Source organism: Alosa pseudoharengus, unplaced genomic scaffold (genome assembly GCF_046254945.1).
Source record: "Alosa pseudoharengus isolate Yale_2024_CS ecotype anadromous, Long Island Sound unplaced genomic scaffold, YU_APseudo_1.1 YU_APseudo_1.1_scf_23, whole genome shotgun sequence".
In the NCBI taxonomy this organism is placed as follows: Eukaryota; Metazoa; Chordata; class Actinopteri; order Clupeiformes; family Clupeidae; genus Alosa; species Alosa pseudoharengus.
In genome coordinates, this window is record NW_027468685.1 from 27,993,722 (window position 1) to 28,003,800 (window position 10,079).

A 10,079-nucleotide genomic window follows, 5' to 3' on the forward strand; every position below is an offset into this window, starting at 1 on the left:
ATAACAAGACAAACGATGCCGGATGGAGCGGCGTAGTCGCCAGCGTGCCCATGACATCAAGACATACATTTAAAAAATAACAAATACAAAAAATGCTGGACGGAGCGGCGTAGTCGCCAGCGTACCCGTGACACGTGAAACATACAACATATGAAACATTCAAGACGGATAACAAACAAACTAACAAAAACAAATAATAAAATAAATAATTAATAAGACATTTTAAAAAGAAAACTCATGTTAATTTAGTCCAGTTGGTTGCATCTTATTAAGCGGCTGAATAGTCCAAGGGCAATGATGAAGGCGCACAGCTGTGTCCAACCCCGGAGGATTTTACGTTATCCTGGCAGTCTGGAGAGCACTGGAAGCAATGAACACTCTGAAGTCGTATGTGATGCTACAGATCAGCAACTCGGTGAACATTGACAGCGACCATTTGTTGTTCAGTGAGATCGCTGTCGTCAGAGTTCTTCAAACTTGCTTCTAACGTTAACGTTAGCCTACTCAATCCAGACTCCAGGCAGCAGAGCATGGCAGCTCGCAGGTCAAACCAGTGGTCACGGCAGCGGCACATCATAGCCCACCACAACCGTCCTGAGAGATCCCTTTCCGAAGCGCAGCGCCGTTCACGGATGGAGTACACCAGAGGCCCAGGACAAAAGCCAATGTCAACGTTAGCCATGGCTAGTAGGTCCTCAGCCCAATAGAGTGGTGAAGTCCCGCTCATTCTACTTCCGGTCCATGGGACCTATCTTTCAAAAAATTATGAACGGGAGTTAATGGAGAGATAAAAATTATTTTTTGGTTCAGTTTGAATTGTGCCACAAATTTCACATATGATTTTTAATTTTAATTAATTAATTTTAATTTTAATTTAAAAGATAATTTTTCACGTCAAGAAAGTACTGTTGTTCGATAGACTTCAAAAGTTATGTTGGTTTTGTGCGAATCCACTCAGTGGACTACATCTCTCGTCTCGAACGATGTACGTCACCAACGTAATGAAACGATAAGAGCTGTTATGCTAGTTAAAGGTTGCATCTTGCTGCCTGCTATGTCACTTAACAGTATGTAATGTACAGTCTATGGACGAATACATTTTCTTCGGCAAGGAAAGCCCAATTAAGACCTGTTGCTGGTATGCTTGTACAATCTAGTGTGGCTGTGAATGAGCTAACGTCACTAGCGCGACTTATGGGTTTGTAGTCGTTGGAATTACGATCTTTCACAATGTTGTAATTCAATAGTTATTAAACAAACTGCAAATGTCTTTACATGAAAAATTGTCTTTAAAATTGACAAACATCATATGGGTAATTCAAGGCACAAGTCAACATGGACCAGAAAATAATTTATTTTTCGCCATAGACTGCCGTTCAAATTTTTTTGAAAGATAGGTCCCATGGAGGCAAACGGAAGGGGCGGGACTTCGCCACTCTATATCGATTTCAATAATTTTACAAGGTTTTAAGACGTTAGTATATGTAGTGACTGTCTTACCACAAATCAGACACTCGGCAGGGTGAGGGCTAGATCCTGTTTTTGACGCGCTATAGGCCTGTCCACTTCGGATAAAATTGAAGTCCACAACGTTTAGAGTCCTTGGGTGATGTTCCCATTTAATAGCAAAGATAGTTTACAGAGTTCAGACTAGTATATGCAAACGTGAGGGCTAATCTAGCTGTGGCGTGCCAGCGGTAAAAACTGTGCGATCTCCCCGCCACCCTAGCATCATTACCCACCCGCTACACCTGTGAATTAATTACCTGGCGCGCCTGTGCCACCGTGACCTATGACCTAGCTACTGTAACACAAGCACACTGCCCTCTAGTGTAGACCACCACCACAACATCAACAATAGCTAATGGCTCCCACACACCGGCCCCTAATTGGGAAAGTGTGACCAATTAAACTACAAAACAGGGAGCCACACAAAAAAGGTCTTCTTCCTTCTGGATTGGATATAAACCAGCGTTGGGTCATGACCATTACACAGCTTCTTGCAACAGGAAAAGCTTGGAAATAGGGCGCTCCAACTGCCCTGTTTTAGTCTTCAACTGCACGGCACGTACGAAACCCTTCTTGTCTGGGTAAGTTTGTCACTCTACCCATAATCCATGATCCACGGGGAGCAGTGTGATCCATGATAATTCAAGGTTGTTCCTTTAACTCCAGCTCCACAGTCAAAAACCACCCTTAGAGATTTCTTTCTTGGGTGATACACCCCATGATGAGGGAAATACCACACATGGCCTTCTTTACAGTCCAGCTGGTCTTTAGGCACCACTTCAGCATATCCGCTGTCAATCATCTGTGAGAGAAACGCTGTATACTCCTCCTGATAAGATTTGTTCCTTTCAAACTTTCTTTTTAGACAGTTAACACGCTGTTCCACTATGCACCGGTTATTTGGCATGGTGATGTCATCAGTCTTAAAGGGTAAATCCACGCAGTAATGACCTCCTTGCAAGTGTGTGGACTTCTCAAGGACCTCCATGAACCTCAGGTCTTCCCTTGACATCTCCTGCCTCTCCTCCAATGACTTCTTATTAAAGTCTTGGTTGTACTGAGAAACCAATTGCTCCTCCAGCCTGGCAATGGATATCCTATTGGCATAGACGGTTGAGCAGCTTCTCTTGCAACATCCACTATTGCCTCTCAATGGACCGTTGATGACCCACCCCAATAGGGTCCTCATGGCGTAGGGTCCACCACCTTCGCTGTTGACAATTTCCCAGGGCTCCATCAATTTTGGTGCATTGGTCCCAATCAAGATTTCAACATCTGCATCCAATTCTGGAATTTTAACATCTCTCAAATATTCCCATTTCTCAAGGTCTTGCTGGGTGGGAATGTTGCTCTTTGACACTGGAATTGCATCCTGTGTGTACACCTCTGGGAGGTCCAAGAACTGGCTGCCACCCAATTTGGACACCTCCAAACCTGGAACAACTTGACTTTCAACAACCTTCTCTTGGCCCATGGTGCGTAGTAGAATGTTGGTCCTTTTACCCTGCAGATTCAACTTCTTCAAGAAACTGTTGGTACAAAATGTTGCTGTACTTCCAGGGTCCAAGAAGGCATATGTCCTAAGCACCTTGTGTCCTTTCTTAGATTTCACCTGTACAGGAATGATGGAGAGAGTACAATGTTGATCTCCGGCCCCAGTACAACCACATGTCTGAAGCGACACCAGTGCGTTATTAACTTCTACTTCCTGTGTCTTGGTCATCTTGTCCTCATTGTGGATGTGCAAAATAGTTGGATGTTTCAGATTGCATTCATCACAGGTCAGACGACTTCTACACTCTTTGCTCATGTGGCCCACTTTCAAGCATCCAAAGCAAACACCCTTTCCTCTCAAGAATTCAATCTTCTCCCTGTGAGGAATTTTGTTCAAGCCTGGACACTTGGGCAATAGATGAGGCTGCTTACAATAGTGGCAGAACTCTGAGCCTGACTCCTTCGAAGCACTGGGCTGGCTTGGCATCGCCAAAATGTTAGTTGCAAAACTGCTTCCTTTGATATTACTCCTGGACACTGGCCTACTACTATTCATAGCCTTCAAAGCGCTGGATTGTGTGTCTGCAATATCACCAAAAAGTGGATGAGACAAGATTTTGACTTGAGTCTCGAGAAAGTTCACCATATCAGGAAAGTTGGCTCGATAGCCTCGTCGCTCTTGTAGCTCACAGGCCGTAGATCTCCATCTGTCCCGCAGCCTGTACGGCCATTTCATTATCACATTCTTCATATTTGATGGAATGTTCAATTCCTCCATACATTGTATCTCAGTCATAACATTGCAGCATCCTCTTAGGAAAAGTGCAAATTCTTGCAATGCCTTAACATCCTCAGCCTTTACGACAGGCCATCCGAACACTTTGTCCATATAGGCTGTTGCTATCTTCTGTTCACTGCCAAAGTGCTCTCGCAGAAGACATTTTGCTCTTTGATATCCTTGCTGTGATGCCATATGTAGGCAACTTCGAACCAGCTCTCTAGGCTGCCCTGTAGTATATTGCTCTAACAGGTAAAGACAGTCTTGATAGCTGCTAGTTCTCTCCTCAACACAGTGTTCAAAAGCTCTAACAAATGAAAGAAATTGCAATGGATCCCCATCGAATATGGCTATGTCTTTCTGTGGCAAACTTGATGACATTTGTTGCTGCACAAGCATTGCTGTAATCTCATTCTGCCTTTGCAAGATTCGACATATGGCATTCTGGTCCACAGTGCTTTGCATTGATGGAGTGTTCTGTGCTGGCTGAAGCCTGTGCAATTGCTGTTCTTGTGCAGCTACTGATCCAGCAGGCGCAGTTATTAAGGTTGTAGGAACATTTTCAAACTGATGCTGTCGGCCAGTACCATGTGTTCCATTGAGTGGCTGTGACTGCAGTCTGAAAGTGCTATCCCTTGCTGATGATATGACACGACGCTGTTCATGATCCTGTGAGCGTGCAAAAGGGTCCTCGCCATGCGCAGGAGACACAGGTGGTTCTCTTGAGGTTGGTTTTGTAGTCATGGTGCTTTGTTTAGGAACATACGTGCTTGCATTTGGATTAAGTTGAAGACTTTGCCCTTTACGTGCCTTACTCGCGTATGAGTTCATTCCATCTGATGCGGCCATTCCCACATCACTGCCTTCCAGTACTGAAAGCCTTGCATCTGCCATAGCAATTTGTGTATCAAGTTCCAACTGTTCCTTCCTTTTCCTCAGCTTGACTCTTTCCAATCGGAGTTCCTCCTCTTGTTCCTCAAGCTGATGCTTCCTTTGTAAAGCAGCAGCCTTCTCCATCAAAGCTGCCCTTTCTGCCTTTGCCTTTAGCCGTGCGGAAGATGCACTGGAACTGCCATGGCTTCGTTTGCTTGATCTTTTGCTGGACACATTAGACACACTGTCCCCTGGCTTAATGTCATCTTGACACACAGATTGAGCATCTTTGTTTTTCACCTTTAGTTGTGCACCCTGGCCATCACCATCATCATCATCATCATCATCGTCACTTTCACCACAATCATCATCAGAAACAGCACCATCACCGCCACCATCAACAATGTCAGCAGCATCATTCACATTTTCATCATCACATGAAGCTCCCATCTCCTTCAACCATTTATACACTTCTTCAACAAATGCATCATTAACAGACCCTTTTGACTGAAACCATTCTTCCTGTCTTTTCTGTTCCTCTTCAGGCAGAGAAAACTCTGTGAGCAATGTGTTGTGAAGATCAAAGGCATTTTGACATAGAGATTTAAACCTTTTTAGCTTTTGTTGAACATTTGTCACATTTGCAGGAACATTTTCAACAGATTTTTTTTGTAAGATTCACGGGCCTTGTTATTGCGCTGTGTCGACTATGCGGCCTCTCCGTTTGCCTAGGCAACACACTCGCAATACGTGACCTATATAGCAATATTATTAACACTGCGTCAATTGTTGTGCAGGCGTAAATGTCTTTGCAGCTCACAGTATGGTAATAGGCCGTTCAAAACAGTCTTTTTTATAACATCGTAGTCGACAAGTCTTAATTGAACAGTCTTTCAGTTCGTAACCTGCTTATCAGGAACGTCCAAGTTTTCCTTTGCCGGTCGATGATAAAAAGATTTATCCTACCTTAGGATTGGCGATGGATGACCCAGTTTATGGCTTTACCATGCTGCGGTTTCAAGTTCGATAAAGTAATCCGTTTGCTTATTCAGCTTCCAAAGTATTCCAGCGAAATCCAATTGTTGTTCAACTTCCAACGTATCCAAACGATATCGAACATTAATCCAACTTCCAAAGTATCCAAACGAGACCAGATTTTCATTTGTTCTTCTTCCAGGACATCTCAACGAGATCAAAGTTTTTACTTGTGTAGTGACTGTCTTACCACAAATCAGACACTCGGCAGGGTGAGGGCTAGATCCTGTTTTTGACGCGCTATAGGCCTGTCCACTTCGGATAAAATTGAAGTCCACAACGTTTAGAGTCCTTGGGTGATGTTCCCATTTAATAGCAAAGATAGTTTACAGAGTTCAGACTAGTATATGCAAACGTGAGGGCTAATCTAGCTGTGGCGTGCCAGCGGTAAAAACTGTGCGATCTCCCCGCCACCCTAGCATCATTACCCACCCGCTACACCTGTGAATTAATTACCTGGCGCGCCTGTGCCACCGTGACCTATGACCTAGCTACTGTAACACAAGCACACTGCCCTCTAGTGTAGACCACCACCACAACATCAACAATAGCTAATGGCTCCCACAGTATATTTTTTTACACTGTAGGTATCACATACTACAACATATATTCATACCAACACGATCAAATTTGTGACTACAGAGTTTTATTTTAGCATGGGTTTCCTCCGTAAAAGAGACCTGCATGTAACTTCACAGCATGCGGTTAAAATCCTTAAATTCACGGACGTGTTTTGGCTTTAATTTTTTGGCAAAAAACGTTGCTCTTAACAACTGCCAGTCTTTGAGAAGACGTGAAATATCCACTGGAATTTAGTTTCTTTCTATTACACCTGCCAGGGAATCCGTGTTATGTGGCTAAGCTGCTGCCTAGCAGGTAAAGCATGTTTAAATGGCTATAGCCTACATTTAAAACAATTTATTAGCTAGAAATGATGCCACATGTCTACATTCAATGCTATTTAAGCCACTACGAAAGTTTGTTTAGATCCAGTGATTCTGCCGTCATGGAAACGCTACGTCACACTTCGGGACTCTATGGACTTTAACGTTAAGTTAACTTAACGTCTGCTGTGACGTTGTCAGCAAATAAAGGACTAAGAATAACAGAAAAACTACCCAAAAACAACGCAAATAAAGAGAGAATACATCCAACTAGACAAAAAAACAAAAAAATAAACAGAACATCACACAAAATTACGAACAATTACATAAAAACAAACAAAAACATGATGCCAGACGGGGCGGTGTGTCTCACCAGCGTCCCCGTAACCTAGCAACCGAGGTTAGGTTAGGTTACCATAGCTGTCTTTTCTCTAGGCCTAGGCCTATCGGAAATCGCGACATAAGCTCATTGATTTCTTTTTTTCTTTTCTTTCTTGTTTGCGTGTTGGGTAGTGAAGCGATAATGCAATGTACATCATGTGAGCCAGAGCCGATATGGCCAGAGCTGCTGCTCTGTAAAGGTATTTCTGTCCCACCCAAATTTGCTGAACTACTTGCGAAGTAGCCTATTCATTACAGACATCACATGTATCATATGAAAGAGCTTTTTCTCAGCTTTTAAACGATGATAGTGATTAGTTGTTGTGGTAATTGGTAAGAGAAAAGTAACTTTAATTTAATCATATTTTCTGCGCCCGTCTCCCTACCCATTCATCTTGGTGGAATACTTTGCGAACTTTCCCTCAACACATGACAAACCATATATCAGAATAAACAGCAGACCATACCAAACACAAAGGTGTAAAGCATTCCCCTGTACAGTTAGCCATTCCAGAGTAATCTGCAGCAATGTCTATATGCATGTCTCCAACTTTGGGGTTCACAATGTGTTTAAATTGTTTAATAGGCCTAAATTATTTTATAACAGGCCAAATACAAAATAAATGTTACAAATATCGTCTAGATATCTGTAAGCATTACAATCAGAGGATATACATAGGGCAGAGAGACGCTCATGAGTTCATGCTTTGTTTTATCGCTGGGTTTTAGGATAGCCTATTATGGCAACCGATTGCATTCCGAGCTACAGTCAACTCTAGCAGGCATTAAATGACTGGAGACTTTGTGAATTTAAAGATTGACATAATGTGCTGTCTCTGCTATTGCTGCTTTTGATCAGTTAGATTTATTTGCAATCTCATGTGGTGGGCTGGACATAGCATCGAAATGCCCGCCCAGATTCCCCTTTCCGCCTTGACCCATTCACACTGGTGCCGGAACGAAAAAACTCGGCAAAATGTCTAGGGGGCTTGGTAGTAAATTTGGCGAGACACTTTGTCCCGCCGTTCCGCCTCGGTCTATGTGAAAGGGACAGTCGTTCCGCGATTCTGGTACATAAAATCGCGGCAATTTTGGCAGTGTGAAAAGGCCTTATGAGTAATAAGTATGCATATACAGCATGCATTTTTGTATCTATCTATCTATCTATCTATCTAATATGTGTTCATTTGTACATTTGTTTGTTCAAAGTTTGAGACATCCAAAGCAAACCAAGTCCTCTATCGCACACACAACCCCTGCACATCCAAGCCACACACACAACCCCCAAAGGGACAGCCAATGGAATGTCTGCATCTGTCCCGGATCACACACAGGTCTGGCCCAGATCAGTTCCAACAACTGAAAGGGGTTAGTGTGTGTGAGTGTGTGTATGTGTGTGTGTGTACATGTGTGTGTGTGTATGTAAAGAGGGGGTGGGGGGTTGACATTATGATGGGCTGTAGTCTGACTCTGAATGCAGCTCATGGAAAACTCAGATATGCCTGCTGTTTGATGTATAAAAGATCCATCCCCAGAGTCCCACAGGGAAGTCAAGTCCTCGACACACACACACACACACACACACTCACACACACACACACACACACACACACACACACACACACAACCCCACCTCCAGCTTAATTGTGATGCTTTTAGGGCTTTCCTCCTGAGACAGTCTTAACAGAAGTGGTTATTTTCTCAGTCAAGATTTTTATCTTAGTACTAGAACTTTCCAAATCTATGCAAAAAGCAGATGTACAACAGAACAGGCAGTGGTGTTAAAGGACCTATGGAATTCTATAGGATTTGAGATGTATTGAACGCAGCCAGACACATGCAGGACTCTTTCATTTATTTGCATTATATTTCCTGTAATCCTACACTGTGCGAGGTGTAATGGGATATAACAAGAAAGCTCGGTCATTTGCATGCAGTACCTAACTTCAGTGCATATCTGGACAACACAGAGCATAGGCTTTTTAGACATTACATCCAGGGGCGGACCTGGACACTTTGAGGCCCAAGGCAAAAGATCCCGAGGCCCCTCCCAGCCCCCCCCCCCCCCACACACACACACACACCACAACCCTAAAACTAAAACACACTTTTTTCTGTAATAATGGGACGCTGAGGCATACTCAAATACAACAAATATTTATTGCCATAGATGACAATCAAAAAACATTTAAAACCTGTAAAACCAGTAAAAACCTTTGAAAGTATTATAATTATGAATGGTCTGTGTGTGTGTGTGAGAGAGAGAGAGAGAGAGAGAGAGTAGGCTAGGGGTTTGGGGTCTCTGTGTGTGAATATACTCTATGTAGCTATGTACTGTATGAGAGTCTGTCCGTGTAGGCTATGTGTAGAAGAGAGGGAGAGAGAGAGAGTGAGAGTGAGTGTGTGAGTGCGAACTAAATGAGGTGTTCGATCTTCCAAAAAGCCGACATCCAAAACAATTAACAGCGTCTGCACTGACCGAATAAACTAGCCATTTTCTGTTTATTTTTTCTCCATTTTTCATGGTCATGTAATAATGTTCAACCGTGAATCTTCTGGGTGGTTTATCTGCATTTTTGGGGAATTCAAAGTTCTTAATTTGCACAGGGCCTTTTTTTAACGATTTCAACTCGCTCTGCATCTCTTACGGTGTCTGGCCATAACGTAGGGTCGTCACTGATAACTGTAGCCTAGTGCTAGGTATTGTGTTAGGGCTACTCACGTACTGGTTTCGTTTGCACCCAAAGCTTCTGCTACTGAAATGGTGTCCGTAGCAGCACCAACAGCACCAGTGCGGACTTCGGCAGTGACAGTGATCCCTCACGACTGTTTCACTTAGATCAACATCATAATCATCATGATCATCAGTAGAAGAATAGGCTATGTAGTAGGCCTAGGCTACAAGAGCTATCCAAATTACTTTCTTCCGTGGAAGAATTCTTCGACTGGAAGAAGTTGGTTAATTTAGGCAATTTCTTTCTAAATTCTTCCTCCTCGCTTTTTCTTTTTCTTTTATCATTTCCACTCTGGAAACGTTTCATGGCTGCTGTCAATCGCTCAACTCACCACACTCAACACACCTCACCAAGACCTCGCTAGTTGCTGCTATGGTGACAGAAAGCGGA